At 38.0% G+C, this 20977-nt stretch overlaps 1 pseudogene; it reads left to right on the top strand.

Annotated features, from left to right (window-relative positions):
* The first annotated feature begins 1203 nt into the window (after nt 1-1203).
* On the top strand, nt 1204-5042 carry LOC149208896 (7-deoxyloganetin glucosyltransferase pseudogene; annotated as a pseudogene).
* Nucleotides 5043-20977: the final 15935 nt, after the last annotated feature.

Raw genomic sequence — 20977 nt, forward strand, 5'->3', positions numbered from 1 at the left:
GATGAATGTTAAGGGATTAAAAAACAGGTGACTCGAGAATTGGTTCATTTGGGTATCGCAGATGGATGGAAGGCAGAGGAGAAAGAGCGCAAAACCAAAAGGTGGCACCAACCTCTTTACTACAATACAAGGTGGTTTTGCTACAGTTACGTTGTTATCGGGCGTCCGCATTACCGTAAGTGGTTTTACAGAAATGAGCTCGATGCCACTAACCATTCAACACGTGGCTCAAGGAGGAGAGAGAATATCGCCTTCATCGGGCGGGTATTCCTCGCTCTTCTTTCTAGCCCGATATCCTTCAAAGCCATAGGATCAAGTGGTAGTAGATCTACGACTGAGGTTTGTTTTGCTTGTTGGTGGGATCGAGATATCTTCCTTGCACGTTCCTGCTCAGGAGAGGATTTGGGGAATTTTGGGTGGAACAACTGCTCGATGGTTATCTACCTTGCGGAACCGAAATATTTTCACTGTGGTATCTATTTCCTCATCGAGTCTGCTTTTTGATTTCTTGATTTCACCTGGTTTGGTTTAGAAGGTTGTTTGGTTTTGTGGGCCCTTAGCCAGGATCTAAAGTAGTTGGCTCAGATCCCAAAGCACAAGGTGCCAATTCACCCTTTGGCTTTTTGCACCTTTGGGGGTGTTGTATTTTATGTAACCTATTTATTAGCTTCATATGAATAGAAGGTCTGATTCTTGCTTTAGCAAAAAAATAATATAACAATAATATAATATTGTTATTATATTATTATCTGATATTATTATTATTATTACTATTATATTTTATTATTATAATAATAATACAATATAATTGTTATTATTATTATAATAATATAATAATAATTATTTTATTTTATTTTATTTCTTGAATAATATAATGATAATCTAATTAATTAATATTAATAATATTATTATGAGTTTATATTATTATTATAATATTAATATGATATTCATATAATAATATATATAAATAATGTGGTTGTTAATATTGATATAGTTATTAATAATAAATTGGCCTATGGGTGTATATCAACCACATTGGAAAATGTGATTGATATATATGCTTGATATAAGCCTATTGGTGTATATCAACCATATTTATCTTAGTAAATATGGTTGTGCTAGTATATTATGTATTGTCTTTTCTCTTATCTTATTGTTGCCGTGTTATTTTCCATCTCTAAGATTCTGCTGCGCTGAATTTCCATGGCGCTTTTGAATAAACAAACTCATGCGGTTCTCTTACCTTTCCCCACTCAAGGTCATATTAATGGTACAATGCAGCTGGCTCAGATCTTGTATGGGCGAGGCTTCTATATCACCTTCGTTAACACCCAATATATACAAGAACGCATAATGGGATCCATATCTGTGGAATCTATTAAATCTCTGTTAAAACATTAATCACGACCACATAAACAGTGCCGCCCACTATTCACATGTTAGCAAATTTAATGTGACTGTGCAGGAATCAGTCGAACATCATTTCAAGACGGCGGAGATTGGCGGAGGTCATTATTGATTCTCCTTCATATGTAGCTACAAATAATTATATTCAGTAATGAAATATCAAGCTCTTTTCATAGAGTATTCATGTTTTCGGTCATGGTATCAGAGCACAGGTGAGCTGTGTTTGGCAAGAGTAGTGAGGGATTGGTGGGGGTGGCCAGAGTCATGACCACTCTGTGGTGTGAAGGGCATGTGGAGTCTGCTCGTGGTGTGTGTGTGAAGATTAGTGCAGTCTTTTTGTGTGAGCCAAGTGTAAATGCGCTATGAACCAGCCATTTCATCCAAGTGGGAATCAAGGAGTAGCGTGGAGTGCATAGTGTGCTTAAGTGTGATTGAGTGGTTAGAGGAGCCGTTGAGCTGTTGCCTTCAGTGTTGTCTAGAAGTGTTGATGTCTTGTTGTGTGTAGAGCAACGTGAGGGAGTGTTATTGTCCTGTTGGGCAAAGAGGCGTTGTTGAACGTGCACTCTGTGGAGACTAGTGGAATGCCCAGTAATTATTGTGTGTTAAGCACTGAGTTTGATGTGTGGAGCTTTGCCTCTTTTCTTGTGATTTCTCCCCGTCGGTTTTGCGTGTGGAGAGATGTTGGTATAAGCTGTGGGTATTCTTCATCAATAGAGTGAAGTGTTTTGTTGACAATGGAGTGTTCTCCTCTGGCTGTGAGTGGAGATGCCTAGAGCAGTGTGGAGCTATGCTTTGAATATAGAGAGTCCGCCTTGGAATAAAGCCAAGGGTTGATTGTGTTAGTTATATGGTTTTTGTTAGTAGAAAGGGGCCGGCCATGGGCATTGGGTTGTGAAGTGCGGTGAGCCTTGTGCTGTTTGATGTTAATCTTGTAGATTTTGTTATTTTTGTCGAGTGGTGTGAAGAGCCTTTGAAGAGCTAGTCCTCTATTTTTGAGTTTGTTGTGTATTTGGAGATGTTGTGAAGGTGGAGTTAAAGTGTGATAGCGCATTGCCCAGTGTGAAGGAGCCTGAAGGCTGAGGAGTGGAGACACCTATGAAGGTCTCAGGAAACGATCTGTGTGTGGAGTCGTAGATTGTGTGTCACCTGCGAGCGTTGTGAAGCTGTCTGATCCCTTTGATGAAATTGTTGGAAAACGCTGATCAGAAGAGTGGGGCAGTGAAAGTGTGGTGCGCATCCGAGGAAGTGAGAGGCAGAGCCGAGAGTGGTGCTATTCTGAAGTCAAAGCTCGCCAAAGTTTAAGGAAAATTTGAGCCTAGCTAAGAGTTGTGTGGGAGCGTTGTTAGATCTCCAATGTGTCTTATTTGCTGGGTTCTTTTCTGTGTGGTAGAGGTAAAGTGGAGCCCAGCGGATATGTTTATCTTTTTAGACTTTTTTGACAATGACCCTTTCGATGATCATTTTCTCAGGAACCCATTTGGCAACATTTTTGGGTCTGACAGTATTTTTGAGTTTGAAGAAATCTTTGACAAACAATGTGATGCTATTGAGGATTATGTTATTGATGATCACGAGCTAAAATCTATTCCACATGATTCTGCAATCACTCAGAGTAAAAATTGCTTCTCTCAGAAACCAATTGTTATAAATTTGATTGGATCTGCTTCCAAGATAACTGCGACTGTGGAAGATACGACCATGGATGTTGTTCAGAGGCCACTCATGTTCGAAGATGACTGCATTTTGGTGGCTCCTTTACTGGTTCCTCATGGAAAGTGGGGAGAACATGAATTAGATTACCTTGTTCGGGATCTTGCATTGCATCCCAATCCAAAAGAGGTTGTTGATGTTAAGTACGTAAGCAAGGAGCAGAGGAAGTTCATAAGGAAAGCCAGAAAGGTGAAGATGAAACTGGGCCAGCAAATGAACAAGCATGGACCCTTTAGCAAGAAGGAAAAAATGAAATGTTTTGTTGTAAGCCTAGTTGAGACTTAGACCAGCAGGCATGTTAAATTTTAAGTTGTCGTGATTAAGGGGAGGTGTTAGAACATTAATCACGACTGCACAAACGATGCCGCCCACTATTCACACATCAGCAAATTTAATGTGACTGTGTAGGAATCAGTCGAACATCATTTCAAGATGGGGGAGATTGGCAGAGGTCATTATTGATTCTCCTTCATATGTATCTATAAATAATTATATTCAGTAATGAAATATCAAGCTCTTCTGAAGAGTCTTCAGTGTTTCTGTCAATCTCTACCGGGCTTTACATTTGAGACAATTCCAGATCGCCTGCCTCCGGAGCATGGGCGCACCTCCAACCTACCAGAGTTATTTCGATCCTTACCTGATAACACCCCTCTGTATATCAACAAGATGATGGACAATTTGAAGCATTCCCATGCGGACGGTGTTCCTCTAGTCACATGTATTATCTGCGACAGATTTGCTTCGTTTCCACACAAAACCGCGAGAAAGTTCGGAGTTTCGAGTGTATCTTTCTGGACTCATAGTGCCTGTGGAATCTCTGCTTATTTCTTTGCCCCTCTTCTCGTTGAGAAAGGCTACATTCCTATCAAAGGTATAATCACTACAACTTCTTCTATTCCTCTATGTACTGAACCCTTTTCCCATACCAACTCTCTATAACATACACAACTTGCTTACTTACTCTATACAATATGGTATCCTATTGTACTGTGATGCAGATGAAAGTTGTTTAGAAAATGGATATATGGAAAAAATAATTATGTGTATTCCTGGAATGCCCTAACGCGTCTCAAATATCTATCCTTCTCCTTGCGAAATAAGGATAAGTTGGACTTTATGAGAAGGGAAGCGCAAGCCTCTCTCCAAGCTGATTTTATTTTACTTAATACCTTTGACGACCTCTACCGTCCTGTAATTGTTGCACTCAGCAAGAGACTCCCCCCTTATACACGATAGGTCCTCTATGTTTACTTGCAGAATCTCAAAATCATAAAATACTTGATATGTATGCAAGCATTTGGATTGAAGAAACTGGCTGTCTCAAATGGTTGGACTCTTAGGAACCCTCTTTGGTTATTTATGTTTGTTTTGGGAGTATAAGTGTTATGTCTATTGAGGAGTTCTTAGAGATTGCCTGGGGATTGGAGGCTAGCAAAAAACCTTTCCTGTGGGTTATTCGTCCAGATATGATCGATGGTTAGGACTCTGATATGCTACCTATAGAGTTTTTGGAGAAGGTGAAAGACAAAAGCTTGCTGGTGAAGTGGGCGCCTCAGATGAAAGTGCTCTCACATCCTTCAGTGGGAGGCTTTCTGACTCATAATGGATGGAACTATACACTAGAGAGCATCTGCGCTACTGTGCCCATGATATCGCGGCATTTCCTTGCGGAGCAACCGACTAACCGCAGATTCATTATTGAAGTGTGGAAGATTGGATGGGTAATGAATGATGTTGTGAAAAGAGATGATGTGGAAAAGTTAGTAAGGAGATTGATGAAGGGGGGAGAAGGGCAGCAAATGAGAAAGACTTCTACTGAGCTAAGAGAAGCATCGATGAGAACAGTGGGTCAAGGAGGAACCTCTTACAATAACATGGAGAAGTTTGTTAAGGAAATAATGAAGGGATTGACAGAGCCTTGATTGATTTATTGTATATGTATGGATGGTGGATAATTTTCTATTTATCATAATTAATATGTCACTTCATAATACATAGAGGACTCGCAGAGTTTGGACGCATTCTATCTATTTGGATTAATGGTATATAATTGTTTTATAATTTGTATCTTATACGCATTTGAAATGAAAAGTCTAATTAAGTTAGATCATCCTCTTTTTCTTTCTTTTTATAAGGAGATTTCATATGAAGATGTTTGTTTCTTGAAGATAAAATTCCCGTGATGTTTTAGGCAAGTTGTAGGTAGACAAGATAGGTTGTGTTTGAGAGCGGAAGCAATAGGTTCTTGCCTATGCAGTTCAAGCGGAAACACAATTTATATTTGTTTTTCTTTGGATTAGTTTAAGATTCTCTTCTGTACTTTCATGGGAAGTTTTAAGAAATAAAATAAAAAACTAATGGTAGTTAATATTGTTTTTTCAGTACAAAAAAAAGCTTGATTTATATTTATATTAGAAATTGGATATACATATGCCATACAATTCATATCATGTGCCTCTTCGGGAAAACCAAAATACAGATCCCTTGTGCTTTGAAAAGTTTGCATGTGACGGGGAAATAAGTAGTCCATAATCCCTATACACCATGAAATAGGAAAAGATGGATGTCAGTAGATGCATATTCCAACATCTATTCAGTCCCTTGTTGTAGACATGCATCAATATTGACTGGAGGTGATGAAACGTAGAGATATAATCCACATAGTGCTGGTGCTGCTTCAATCAGATGTGGAATTGTTACACCCACATGAGAGTCCTGTACCATTCTGAGGCAGTATCAACGGGATCCTTCTTATTAGTACGATGCGCCCCAGACAAAACAAAACATTGGAACTAAAATTTACACCATCTAACGAGGAGATTATAACAAGTCCCTTGTAGAGGACACTATTTATGCCCAGTGGCTAAGCAAGCAAGTTCAAAAAGCAAAAAAGAAAAATAGACAATCATCTAATAATGTCATAGAAACTTAACATAGTTTATCAAACTTAAAAGGACATGTCTTGATGCCACCTTCACACAATGTGCTGCCATATGAAGATTTTAGACATATTATAAATCATTGTGAAGATAATAAGCCTATATAACAAAATTTACAAAAAATACTGTGAAAAACATGCAGAGAGGAATTTTAACTCGGATCTGGAAAGTCCCCCATATCAAAAGTGTTCTGCTCCCATGAGATCTCTAGATACCATTAGCCAATACAACCCTGCAAACCTTTCTTAGATAATCTGTCTGCTTCCTTGTTGAGGCTCCTTCCAATGTGTTGGATTGTAGAGCTATCTTGACATTGCCATAGAGATTCGATTCTTTCCATCCATCCTTGAAGACTGGGGTTGTTGATGGATGCCCTCCCCAATACTTGATCAATTATAATCATTGAGTCTCCATATATGTGCAGAGTGGGGTTCCCAAGGAAACTGTTGAACCATAGGAGACCCCAGAGAGCCATTGCTTCAGCTTTTGTGTTTGTACCACCACCACAGTTCCAGTACATCCTGTATGACAAATCAGCATTCATGGCAATCCAAAAACCACAAGCACAGGTGTTCCCTTGTGTGGCCCCATCAAAAAACCCCATAGGGTATGTGAACTGAACATTATTCTTCATTTTAGGGCTGTTCTTAGAGCATATTGGTTGTGTAGAGAAAAAAGAAAGATTGGAGGCAATTCTTTCAATTATCATAGAGAAATTTTCCCTATAGTTTTGGAAGATACTTTTGTTCCTCTTATTCCAAATTGCCTAGAAGCGAAAAACAGGAATAACCCGCAAGGCAGATTTTTGTGAACTCCACCATTTCAATGAATCTCTAATGCAAGAGTGTTGAATGTATGGGAAGCCAAATAGGGAAGCAATATTTTTCCAAACCTGTGTGGTAAATTGGCAGTGTAGAAAGATGTGATTATTATCTTCAAAATAATTTTTGCATAAGGAGCATATTCCAGGGCCATGCCAATTTCTTTTTTGTAGGTTTTCCCATACAAGATTCTTGTTATGATAAACAAGCCATGTGAAAAGTATAATTTTTATTGGAGCTTTAGTTTTCTAGAAAGCATAAAGAGTATGATGCTCCCCTTGTCTAGTGACCATATTTGATAATGCATGATATGTTTCCGCCACAATAATGTTATCAGAAGTCATTTTTCTCGACCATATAATTCTGTCTTGAGTCCCTGATCGGCAAATGCAAAGTTTCTTCATTTTTGGGGTGTTCTGAAACCATTCCCCTTCCAAATGGCCGGTTAAACCCAATTCAAGGCCACTTTTACATATGGGGAGTGTAACCTGCCAGCCTTTTATAACTTGGCCCCAGAAAAAAAAAACCATGCTCGTTCAGTTGTTGAATGATAATGTCAGAAATGGAGAAGTTCGATTCAACACCTAATATTGGGTTAATTCCAATAAGAATGCTTTTGCTTGTTTGGAATTTCCATGTCATATGCCGAATGAAATATTTCTCGATTTTCATGAAACTTAACCAGATTGCTGAACCTTTTTTGATACCCATAGAGCCATATCGGTACCAAAAAATGAAGTCTTTATTCTTTAGATACTTGTGATGGATAATCTTGCTCCATGTGCCTGCTCCAAATAAACTCCTCCAAAGGGATTGAATAAGAAATGCCTCACCGAAGCGACGAAGGTCCATAATTCCCCAACCACCCATGTCCTTTGGAAGAGTAATATTTGATAGTTTAGTCAAATGGAATTTTTTTGAACTGTGGCTACCCGCCCATATGAAATTTGTCATAAGTTGGTTTATGTCGCTAATGATGGAGGAAGGAATATGGAAACGATGTGCCCAATAGACACCTAGTTGTGATAGAACGACTTGAGTAAGGATGACCCTTCCCCCTAAGGAAAAACATCTAAATTCCCACTCAGAGATTCTATTATAGAATCTATCAGTAAGCCATTTCAAATCAGTAATTCTATAGCAGGTGGGTTTAAGTTGATAACCAAGATATTTTAAACCATTTTGCATAGGTATAGCCTCAATTCTAAATAATTCTTTAATATATGCAATAGTCACCAAATTAGATTGACTATGATATAGAACAAATTTATTGGAATTTATGAACAATCCCAAAGCATTTGCAAATCTACTGAAAATGTGAAAAAGATAATACCAGGAAAAATGACAAAGCATACCCATTATAAGGATGTCATCAACAAAGAGGTTATGAGAAATACTGATGTTGTTCCCCAGCTTCAGTGGTTTGAATTGATCCTCCAGGACCGCTTTTTTGATATGCAAGCTCAGACAGTCCGTGACCAGAATGAATAATAAAGGAGATAACAAACATCCCTGATGAAGACCTCTGCCAGCTCGGAAGAACCTTGTTGGGAATCCATTGATAATGACAGCATAGTTTACATTGTCCACACATGCCATGATCTAGTTAATACATCTGGGTTGTAAACCAATCTTGCTAAGGATTATTCTAAGAAATCCCCAGTCGAGACAGTCATATGCTTTACGGAGATCAATTTGAAGAATAGCCACATCAATATTTTTGGTGTGGATGGAGTGCATGCCTTGTTGAGCACTTTCCAACACATCATGGATGAGTCTACCCAGAAGAAAGCCATGATGTTCAGGGGAGATGAAGTGAGAGAGAGTCTTGCACATATGACCAGTAATATTCTTTGGTATGATTTTATAAATGATGTTGAACAGTGAAATAGGCCTGAAGTCTGTGAAACTCTTTGCAGAGTTGTTTTTAGGAATGAGAGTGATGTATGTGGAAGTTATCTTATGATGAATGAAGCACATAGTCCTTGATTCCTCAAGAATGCCCAATGGGCTAGTCTTAATAGTTTCAAAGAAGTGAGAGAAACGTTCGATAGTCCACCCATCCAGATCAATACTTTTGTCACTCTTAAATGACTTGAGAACTCCCCGTATTTCATCTTCAGTAACTTCCTTAAAAAAATCCTCATTTTTCTCCAAATCATACATGGTAGGGTATGGATCAATTCCCCAAACCATATCTTCCACAGAATAATTTTCATTCCTTCCATAAGCATTTTGAAAAAAATTTACAGCAGCATCACTTATTCCTTCTTATGTCTAGAATATGCATCCACCGGAGTCTGTGATCTCCCATATGGAATTTATATTTCGTCGATGGTCAACATATTTGTGGAAATATTTTGTGTTTCGGTCACCTTCCTTTAACCAGAGCACCTTGCTCTTTAGTCTCCATGTGGATTATTCCATCATTAGGATTTGCTTCTTCCTGTGTTTCATTATTTGAATGTTTGATTGGATGTGATCAGGAAGGTGATGAGTGGACATGGAGGACTGGAGTGAGTCCAAACATTTTCGGATTTTCACAAGCTCCTTTCTGCTGTCCCTAATTTTCTTTTTCTGCCAGTATTTAACAGTTCCCCGAAGGGAGTCTAGTTTCTCCAGGATATTGAGCATGGGAGAAGATCCTGTGGCATTAATACTGCCCCATGTTTCGAGCCCCAGCTTATTAAATTTAGGATCCTCCAAGACTGTTCTATTGAATTTGAAGGGGAAGCTCGAGTGGAGTTCCCTTTTCCTCCATTGCAGAGTGATGGGTCTATGATCCGATATGAAGTTATTGATGGTGTTAACCTAAACATCCCCTAGATGGTCCAACAGTTGTTCATGGATAAGAAATAGATCCAGTCTCTTAGCAACGTAGGCAGAGCCAGAGCATCCATTGTCACAAGTAGGGGCAACTTTGGAGGGACAAATATCCACAAAATTGTTCATGATGATGGCATTCTGAATTTTCCCTGCTAGAGGATCGACTTTCCTGAAGCATCCCCAAAATTCATCAAGACTGATAGTATAGTTTAGATCTCCTTCTATAATGAGCGTCTCCAGGTCCATCAAACCTGACGATATGAACCAATCCCAGAAGTTCCCTCTATCTAGTTAATACATCTGGGGCATATATGTTTGAGATATGTACATGACTTAGCAGGCCACGAATACTACCTTCCAGCAATATACCAACGAAACATTCAAAGGCCTTAATGTTGATCCAACTCAGGTCTCATAAGGCCACTAGACCTCCCGAGAGGCCCATTGCAGCAATTGCAGATATATACTAGTTTGGAAACATTTTCCAAAAATATTGAATAGTGTCGGCAACATTATGCATCATTTCTTGAATAAGGATAATGAAAGGTTGTAAAGATAACAACAGGTTTTTGAGGGCTAAGTATTTTGGAGTAGTCCCTAGACCCCGGATATTGTGGGAGATGATGTACATCATGGAAGATCCTTCTCGGGCATCCGTGCTCTAAGGGCTCATGAGGGGGAGATGTCAGCTATGGGGATGTCAACGAGAAACCTATCCAATGGGGAGGAAAATAGATTTTTATTGGAGCGTCCCCCAAAGTGGCAATTGCCATGGTTTTTCTTCCTTTGCAAAGTAATGTTTCCCACCGAGGTCAAGCTAATGTGGGGAGATGAACTACCTAAAGGTTTGTGGATAGTGAGAGTATGGAGATCAAGGGTTTTCCTTTGTAGGAGGAAGTCTAAGTCACTCCCATCCGAATTTCTAAGTGAAGTTGTGGGAGAATTTGGTGGAGTAATGTTGAGACATGGGACTTTACCTTTTTATTGACGATGAGGTGGAGCCAGAGGAGCAATGTATGCAACTTGTGAGGTGGACGAAATTTCTGGATATGGATGCTGAGTTGTAAGGGCAGTTGGTATGTCCTGGCTAGTTGTTGGCTCGGGAGGTGGATGACACATGAAAACTGGTGGGTTGTTAGAAGAAGGGAAATCTGATTTGGGAGAAATATTTGGTGATAATGGTATGGTAATGGGCAAAGAAACAATTGATCGAAAAGCATGTGGAAGGTGGGAGTTCTGGTGTGAATGCATACTTGGACGATGAGGAAGATGCTTATTTGGCATGTCCTTTTTAGCGTTCAGACTCTGACAACCCATATCCAAGTGAGGCCCTGTGGCGCCATTATAACATCTTCTGCCATGGAAGCATCCGTGAGGACGGAAAGGGCATTGATCATGCATGTGTCCAGTTCTGTGGAAGAAGGAGAATCTGAAGGGAACCCCCCAATAGTCTAACCTTTTTTGAAGGAAGGTGTCGCCCCAATGAAGTTTGATGTGATCAAGAAATCCCCCTCTATAATCCTTTTCAATGAGGATCCAGGCTACCCTTTTGTCTTGTGCTCCAAGACAGCGAGGGTCCACATATATAAATTATCTGATGGCATTGCCAATGTCAGATAGCACCTGTTTGATCCATAATTCTAGAGGAAGTCCTGGTAATTTGACCCATACCAACTTGTTGGAGGGTGTATTACGAAGAGGATTATACCTGATGTACCACTTGTGAAGGGAAAGGAAACTTTTTCCATGAATCCATGGGATGGCTATAATTTTCTCCAAGCCGTCCTGACTGAGAAAATGAAAGTTGTACCATCCCTTCAGAAGCCTAAAAACTGTAGGCATGTACCCTAGTATATATTTCCATTTCTTGTCTATCCATTTACGTGTTTCAGAGTCCTCCATCTCCAAGAAATACCATCTACCAAATAAGGCACGTTTTTTGAGACTGGTAATACGGTCCGTTAGGGTATCACTGTCCAAAGCCAAAGACGGAGGTGGTGGAGCAGTTTTTATGGAGCGATGTTTTGAACGTCGATATTGGAATGCAAGTCCACCACCCAATTGTTCAGGAGGCATCTGAGCGACATTTGGTACACTGTCATCACCCAAGATAATGTGCCATGCATCAAGAGAACGTGGACTACTTTGGCTTACATGGATCTTAGCTCCAATCCAATGGGATTTAGCCTCCATAGTGACACGAATGAGAGCAAAGGTGGCAGAAACATCAGAAGAATAATCTGCCATGAATAAGTATTTCGAGGAAAGAAGTGGCGTATAATTCAGTGACTTCTGAAAGCTTATTAAAGATTAGCAGATCTGACGTTAGGGAAAAGAGAATTTCTTACGCAATTACCTGTACATGCACCTTGGGATCACCAAGTCCCGAAGAAAGAGGAGGTCTAGGAGGGGGACAGGTACAAATATATTTGGAACCAAGAGTCCGGACGCCGCCGATTGACAATTCGAAAAAGGGAAATATTAATTAAAAAACTGACAAAAGGAATGATACAGCGGATATGACCTAATGTGGAAATAAATATGTGTATTGAGATGTGTGTGGATGACGTTTATGGAATAAATGTTATAAATGATATGTGATGTCAGGTGTGTCCGGAATCTCACATCACCCACTGGGAAAGTTGAAACCACCTGGGAAAGTCTAAAACCAACCGATAGTTGAGAGGGCCGAGAAAGGGACAGGACCAACGAAGGTGGCGAGCTATGGCGGGATTCCTCAGACGATGAGGGAATGACCAACCTAACAGAGAGATGATAGAGCCGAGAGGGTAGGAATAGGAATGCTAAACCATTAAGACAAAGTCTCATGCAACTAGAACAATGAATTTTAGCATCCGAAGTTCAAAGAACAACAGTAGTACTAGTTGTAGACAAACCATAAATTACAGAACCGAAACCCCCACTATTTACAGGGGCTAGAGATAATTAAGAAGTTGGAAAGATTGAGCCACGACGGGAAATGACAATCAAATTGGTTAATAGATAAACAGTATGAGAGGAAACTTGATAAACTGTCTTTTATAGTTTGAAATCCCCACGACATATGGAAGTGAGGGGATAAATGTAAGCCCCTAAAGCCAAAACTAGTTATATGAATAGAGAAAACAATGATATTCTCGACAGTCCAGGAAAATTATGAAGACCGTTATATGAGTTGAACCTAGAAAAACAGGAAATTTCACATTATATCAGCTTTAATACAAAACCCAACAAACAAACAGGATATTATACCCAGAAAGAACATTTAGCATGCAGACAATGAAAACAATTCAATTCCCAGACAATTCAGGAAGATAACGAAGATTTTTCTATGAGTTGAGTCCAAAATATCAGCATTAATACAAAAACCCAGCAAACAGACAGGAAACTATACCCAGAAATCACATTTAGCATGCAAACGCCTGAGCATATGACTCAATAGTAACGATGGGGACATACCTGTAAAGTGTTTCTTTGTTTATCGGTCCCATCACTTCCCCAGAAGTCCATGCAAAACTATAAATGTAGTTTCATCTGTGATATAGCTCGAAAAAGAACTGACCATGGCAAAACACCATCTACCAAGGAGACAAAAATTGGAAAACTATTTAAAACCAGCTTAGTGATGACAATCCTAGTAGAGGACACTGAATGCCCAATGGCCAAGTGATCATGCCATATTCATGCACCAATTTTATGTTTCCCGAAACTTTCTTCAACAATTTAGATCCAAGATTATGATCAAGTTTATGCTCACAAAGGGTGCCTCTCTTTTTCTCCTGCTTCTTTCAGATAGTAGTAACTTACCCTATGGTAGTTAATATTGTTTATAGTACAATATAGATTTATTTTAAATACGGTAATATGAAGATAGAGATCTAATTTTTTAAAGTGTAATTTTTTTATGAGTTTACATTATTTAAATGTTTTGTATAGTTATTTAATTATTTTTATTTTTAGATTTTTTAGATTTTTTTATTTTGATGTAAATGAGCAAAATTTAAACTTTGATGACAGATACCTTATACATCACACTAGGCTGTGGAATGAGCCTCTTGGCTTATTGAGCCTCTAGGCTCAATCATAGTAATATAAACTAGTAATTTTCTTAAAAAGTGTAAAGAGAGAAGATAGGATTGTTAAATTGGAATTGTTGAATTGGAAATTAGATTGTACTTTGATTTGAAATAATAATTGTTGTATTAGATTTAGGTTGTTTAGTGTGTTGGTGTTAATTTGGTAATACCCAATTAAAATAATAATTGAAATATTGAGATGGTAAAACTTGATTGAGATATAACTTACCACTTATTTTACCAATGAAAGATTTAAAACCATTGTGAAGAAATATTGCTTTTCTAGAATATGCAATTTCTACTAAGAGGAAATAATATGTACAAATTACTTTTGCTTATGTATGATATGATGACATTCAAAATGTATGTTGTATTTTTATTTTCATTTGTATTCCCTATTATTGATGATTATCTCATCTAGGAAATTATCTATAATTATTGTAAATCAAGACAATGTATTATTACTCTGCATAAGTTGAACTCGATCCAAAGGATGACAAATTAGAGGAATCCTACTATTGTTGTATATTGGTTACTTCTATAATTGTTGTAAATCAAGACAATGTATTACTACTCTGCATCAAGTTGAACTCTACCCAAAGTATGAGAAATTAGAGGAATCCTACTATTGTTGTATATTGGTTTCTTATAGGTTTTAGATGACATTTTTTGCTTAAATAGATCTTTGCTTAATGTACCACAACCAGTTCCCATAGGTTCTTTCATAGTGCATAACATTGTACATATACATTTGTGGAGTAACTCATAAACAATAGCATTTGTGGAGTAACTCAAAAAACATATAGTGCCCCATCTCCATCGAGCCCCCTAGTTTGTCTATACATATCAAACAAGTCGTGGTGCCATATGAACACTTTTCTTAGTATTGAGAAATGAGATTTTCTTGTCACCTACAATATATAAGATGTGACGGTTATTCAAAAGATGGTTCTTATATTTCCATCAATGGAAACTATTATAATTCTACAACATCAAATGGACCCGCAGTGCATGGAGCTTTTGTATGCACTCTCTACAATGGTATTCACCTAATGTTTTACACTACCAACAAAATAATGTCACTTCAAAGGTAAGTGAAACATATTTTCACTCATAAGTAAAGGCACTTGCCTCATTTAAAAATCATTTAGTTAGGTTTTATCTTTTCATAATTATTTAATAGTAAACAAAAAACACATAGTCTGTAACCAAAAAGAAAAAAACAAATTAAATATTTTTAGTAATCAACCAAAAAAAATCTAGCCCATAACCTAATTATTTTTATCCAAACTAAATACTTTTGAAAGATCCTTACCACAAATTAAAAAGTGCTTTTTATTGGAGTTGGGATTTGAAAAACATCTAATACATTAGAAATATAATTAATATTATAATAATATATTTTACAATTTAATTGAAATTAAATTTAAAAACATAGTATTTTTAATTTCTAAAAGAATAAGTTTAATATTTAATTTTGCTAAATATTTATTAAACTTCGGAAACAGTTTCTAAAAATTTGCAAATTAATTAAGAGTCAAAGCATTTAGACCCAAATTGATTACATTATATTCTAACTTGGGCATGCATAATAAGGAAATACTTGTGTCACACGTACACAGACACATGAACAATTTTTTTATATTTAATTTCACCACACATTACTACACAACATGACAATATAAATTGATTACCACATGTTGGCAAAGAACTGTTAATGAGCATATAGTCTGGAATGATATTGATAGTGCAGGCTTCCGTAAGTGATTTATAAAGTTATTACACAGGTCTAGCACTATTTAGTAGGTTATCATAGACCGTAGTAAATAACAGTACTGACTTGTATGATGTGGGAAACTCTTGTTAATTGTGAGGCACACCTCCAGATGAGTTGCATTTAACGATGCCACACAGCAGTCATCCGATGAAGGCCTCACACAAGACTCATCCTACGGTTGTGATTAACCGAGAGAAGATTAGGGTAACCACCTTACCAGGTCACTGCAGACAGAACTCATTTGGCTCCCTTTCGTTGGCTCTGATGGCTCTGCAACCCCCATCTTCCAACTTCTTATCCTAGACAAAAAGGGTGTGAATACCTAGTGAGGTTAATATTTCTTGGCATCCCAATCTTACCCGATATCATACTACTCACGAAACCTTAAGTTTCCCACTAGATTGGCTATTGTGTTGTAACTCCAATTATGATATTTCTCGCATGGGTATCCTTCCTTCACCACTGGCTTTAGTAAGTTTCTGCTTGATTTTGTTCATTGTTTTCTATTTATTTTAATTTTGTGCTACATTTTTGTAGCAAAGCTGACCCTAACAGACACGCTATTCCTACAGGTGAGGAGGGCATCCACCATGGTCGTCGGCTCCTTCACATTACCTCGTGAAACTGGTTTCCATATCCAAGTTGGTCTTTCAAACACTCTGTTTTCTATGCTTCCCGTCCTCAGAGGACCTTGAGAAGATGAATGGATTGGGGAAATCTTTCAGGTTAAGGCCCCCATATGCAAGAGGGTTATTTCCCTATTTTTAATTTCCGTTGGGTTTTGTTTGTACCACCAGTACTCCCTAGCAAGATGCTAGAGGGTGGTTCCGAGCCTTATCGTTAAGGTTTTGAATCTAATGATTTGATACTGTAATCAGACTATACTTTTAAGCGTCTTCGGTGTCGATATTGTTACACATATGCAGCTCCGTTATATGTAAATTAGACTCCGCTATTGTTTACATAATTACCATATTTAGTTATGGCTCTAAGGTTTACTTAGGGAGAAATATTTATCACATTCTCTTGAGTTTACCCTTCAGGGTCTTCTACAAAAGGAGGTTCCTGTTACCAGGACCACTCAGGCCCCTGCCAGGTCGAGCGAAATCCTTTTAAGTAGAAGCCTAGGGTTATTCGAGTAATTGTCTCCATTCACATCGGTTTGCATAATATTTGTGACTATCAATTTTCTTAGTTATATTTACAAATGATTCTCATCTTCTTTTCATAGACAGTATTGTGCTCCATTTGGGTTCATAATTCAATTTGCTTGAGACAATGGCTTCTATTTATTGTTTCGATTGCAAGACTATTAATGTTATTGCTTCTCCACATTTCCATATGCAACAGGTGCGTTCCTTTTAATGTTTTAGTGCAACTAGTCTCAATTAATTTCACATTGTTCTATTATAGTTTTGGTTCTTTTATTCTATCAAGCTGTCTTGACCAAGAACCCAAGGTCTTTACTAGCGTTTTGTAATTTTTTTGTTTTATTCAGTTACCCAACTTCCTAGCAGGTAATGGGTCATGAACGGAAATGGAATTACCAAATCATGTTCCCCACCAGGATGTTGCTTAATTTTTTCACCGACCGAATGGTCTCGAGCCACCTTCTGTTGATATGTTGAGTCTAGTTCATTTCTGTGGAAAACGATTCGGTTAATAAAACATATTTCAGGAATTGTTGATCCTTCATAGGTTACATACATGTATAGATTTCACTTTACAGACTATTCACTGTTTCAAAAGGAAATGTATGATATTTACTTTTATTTTGGCGTTCTCTTCATATACCAACAAGATGTGCCATTCTTGTTTATGCACACGAAACATGGTTTATATTTACATTAAGGAAATATCCCAAATCTTTGCATAGGAAATATGCCCCTTTTTTGTGTGTTTAAGAAAACAGAAGCATACTGCCTATTTCTATATTTCTAAATTTCTGTTAAAAGAAACATAAACATTGTCATGAGACATTACTGCATAGTGCCTTCCTATACAGGTATTTACTATGCTAATTTTGTCCTTAAAAAAAACATACAACATTGGATTATATTATTTATTCTTAAAAAATGATATGGACTATTTGTTTTTATTTCACTTTCTCAGTAAGAGATGCAAATCTGTAACACAGAAAACACAACAACATAATAATGTAAATTGCATTAACTATACCGACCAGAACTAGGAAGTCTCTCCTCCCAAATTTGAGACTGGCAATGACGTCTAGTCCCCCCTGAGCTTCCACTCATTTAGACAATATAGGTGTCAACCTCAAGTTGTCTAGTCTCCAAACCTCAAGACCCCTGGTCCAGTTTAGAGTCCCAACTTGCAAGGATTTTTCAAGGATTCCACTGGCCCAAGTCCAGCTCAGGAACTCCTCAGAAAAACAATACTTTTCTCACCTACACAATGTCCTCTGTCAGGTCTACATATGCTCTCTCTTTTTCCCCAAAAAAAAGAAGAAATCCTTCCTTGGAACTACCCTTTTTCTAAGGAGGGAAAGAGACTCAACTGACCTAACTGTCTGGAGAGTTTTCTTTATTCAGTTATACATATATAAAACTTTTCTTTTAATACTCAAGAACTTAACCAAGTCCAAGTCACTACATTTATTTGGTCTTCCACTTAGACCGAAATTAGTTCCTAGAGTTTATAAAAAGTAAATAATGTCAAAGTTAAAACATGAATTCATGAACAATCTTATGGGTGTCACATCTTCCCCCCCAGACGAAACACTGTCCCTAGTGTTTATTTCAAACTGTTTAATCAAGTTTGGATATGCTTGTCGCATGAATTCTTTATCCTCCTAGGTAGCTTTGTCTGGGCGGAATTTCATTCCATTGCACTTTAACCTGGGTGATAACTCGCCTTCGTAGCGTTGTTTCTCTCTACTCTATAATTCGCAAAGGTTATACCAATAGTTCTCCGTCTGGTTCGACTTGCACAAAAAGTTTGATGGTATCAATATCAATCACATCTGCAATGTTTTATTTCACAATTTAATTCATTATATGAGTTACCTGCATATCTTGCCAACTAATCACATGCCTAGGGTCATAAACATATTGCTTTAATAAAGATAAATGGAACTCATCATGAATCCTAAAGTGGGCAGGTAGGGCTAGCTGGTAAGCTACTAGTCCAATTCGTTCCAGAATTTGGAAGGGCCCACAGTATCTGGGTGCCAATTTAGCGCAATTACCCCACTGCAGTGTGCTTCTTTTAGGCTTAATCCGTAAATAAACATAGTCTCCCACTTGAAACTCTCGGTAGGTCCTCTTCTTGTCTGCATAAATCTTTTGCCTGTCTTGGGAAACCTTTAGGTTTTGATGCACCTTTTTAATTGTCTACTCCATTTCAGCGAGCATGTTGGGTCCTAATACCAACTTATCCTCAGGATTATTCCAATTGGTAGGCACTCTGCATTTTCTCCCATATAATACTTCAAAGGGGCTCATTCCCAAAGATTCATGGTATCCATTATTATAAGCAAACTCAACTAAGTGGAGATACTCCTCCCACTTTGCTGCCTGTTGCATTACATACATTCTTAACATATCCTCTAGCACCTAATTCACCCATTTAGTCTGTCCTTTGGTTTGTGGATGATATGTAGTGCTAAACTGGATTTGAGTCCCCAAGCCTGTGAACAAAGCTTTCCAGAAAGAAGTGTTGGGTGTGGAGCCTGATTATCTTCTATATTCAAAGGTATCGCCACATAGGACCCCAGCTCGAAATGGGGGCGACAACGCCGCCCGTAAAATGTTCGCTGCACAGGGGGGTCCAGGGGGGGCGACTACGACCTTTGGGAGCCCCCCCCCTGGCGGGGGGTTTCGGGGGCAGCGCCCCCAAAGCTAAAAACAGCTGTAAAATTGCCTTGTAAAAGTATAGTAATTTCTAGTCAATCTGGGCCGTTCATTAGGCGGATGATCTGACGGTAGAACTTATGTTTAGTTTAGGGTTTTTTGCCCTATAAGGCAACCCCTCTCTTTGTATGAGGGTATTGTATTTGAGGCTGTGTGATAGATGTGTATTCGATGAGAGAGAAACAGAGAGGTGAGACTGTGAGAGAAAACAGAGGATATTACAGCGGATTTGCTGTAGGTTGTGTCTCTTCATTTTGCTGGATAATAAAAAGGAAGGACTGGCTGTTCGGGGTGGACGTAGCCCAAACTGGGTGAACCACGTATATCTGTGTCTCTCTTGTTTTGTGCGTTTTCTGTTTTTATATTTCTGCAATATTTTATGTGTTCCATTGCTCCGTAATATATAATTTTCTAACAAGAAGAGGTAAATTTTACATCCCTGTCAATGATCACCACTCTTGGTATACCATGAAGTCAAACTATCTCTTTCATAAAAGTATCAATGATTTCAATTGTTTTATACACGATTTCAAAGGCATAAAGTGAGTTCTCTTACTTAACTTATCCACCATGACCATGATGTAGTCATTCAATTTTCTGGTTTTAGGCAATCCTGTTATAAAATACAGTGTAATAGTATCCCATTTCCATTCCAGAATGGGGAGAGGATGGGAGCAACCCAGCAGGGTGCTAGTGTTCTGCCTTAAGTTATTGGCATTCCAAGCATTTTTCCAAATATTCGGTGATGTCTCTCCTCATTTTGGGCCAAAATAAATTATTCTTAATTGCAGAAAATAGTTTTTGATATCCGGGGTGGGCAGCATACAGGCTCCTGTGAAACTCATCTAACATAAATTGTTTAACATAAATTTGGTTAGGAACATATATTCTTCACTTAAAGATTAGAAATCCTTCATTGTTTAAACCATAATCAGATTGTCTTCCTAATTTATGTGCTTGATTGGCTTGCTACCATAAAAACTTATATTCAGGGTCATTGTGGGAAGCTTCTTCTACTTTCTCTAAGAATTTTAATTCCACCCGAATGTACTGGACTTAATATATGTAATATAATTTCCTACTCGGTTCTCCTTTCCTTTAAGATGTTTAATATCAAAGTCGAATTTACTTAGGAAAGCAATCCATCTCGCTTGACAAGCATTCAGATGCGGTTGGGTTAAAAAATTCGTTAAACTACTATGATCTTTCATTAATGAAACTTTCTTACCCAACAAATAATGTATCCATACTTTCAAGGAATGCACTACAACAGTTAGTTCCAAATCATAAGAGGTATATCACTACCCATGGTCCTTCAGTTTAGGGGATTCATAGGCTATGACTTTCCCATATTGCATCAATACCCCCCGACAACTTCCTAGCATGCATTTGTGCAAACAATGAGCTCTTTTTCTAGGTCTGCTAATTTTAAAACAAGGGTAGAAGTCAATAACTATTTGAGGAGTTCAAAAATTTGTTGACACTCTGTCTTCCACTTGAAAACCTTTCCCTTCTTTTGTAGGGAGGTAATCGAGTAAGTAGTTTT

Source organism: Pinus tabuliformis, chromosome 1_2 (genome assembly GCF_031772625.1).
Source record: "Pinus tabuliformis cultivar Carrire ecotype Pingquan chromosome 1_2, CPIR1, whole genome shotgun sequence".
NCBI classification, from domain to species: Eukaryota; Viridiplantae; Streptophyta; class Pinopsida; order Pinales; family Pinaceae; genus Pinus; species Pinus tabuliformis.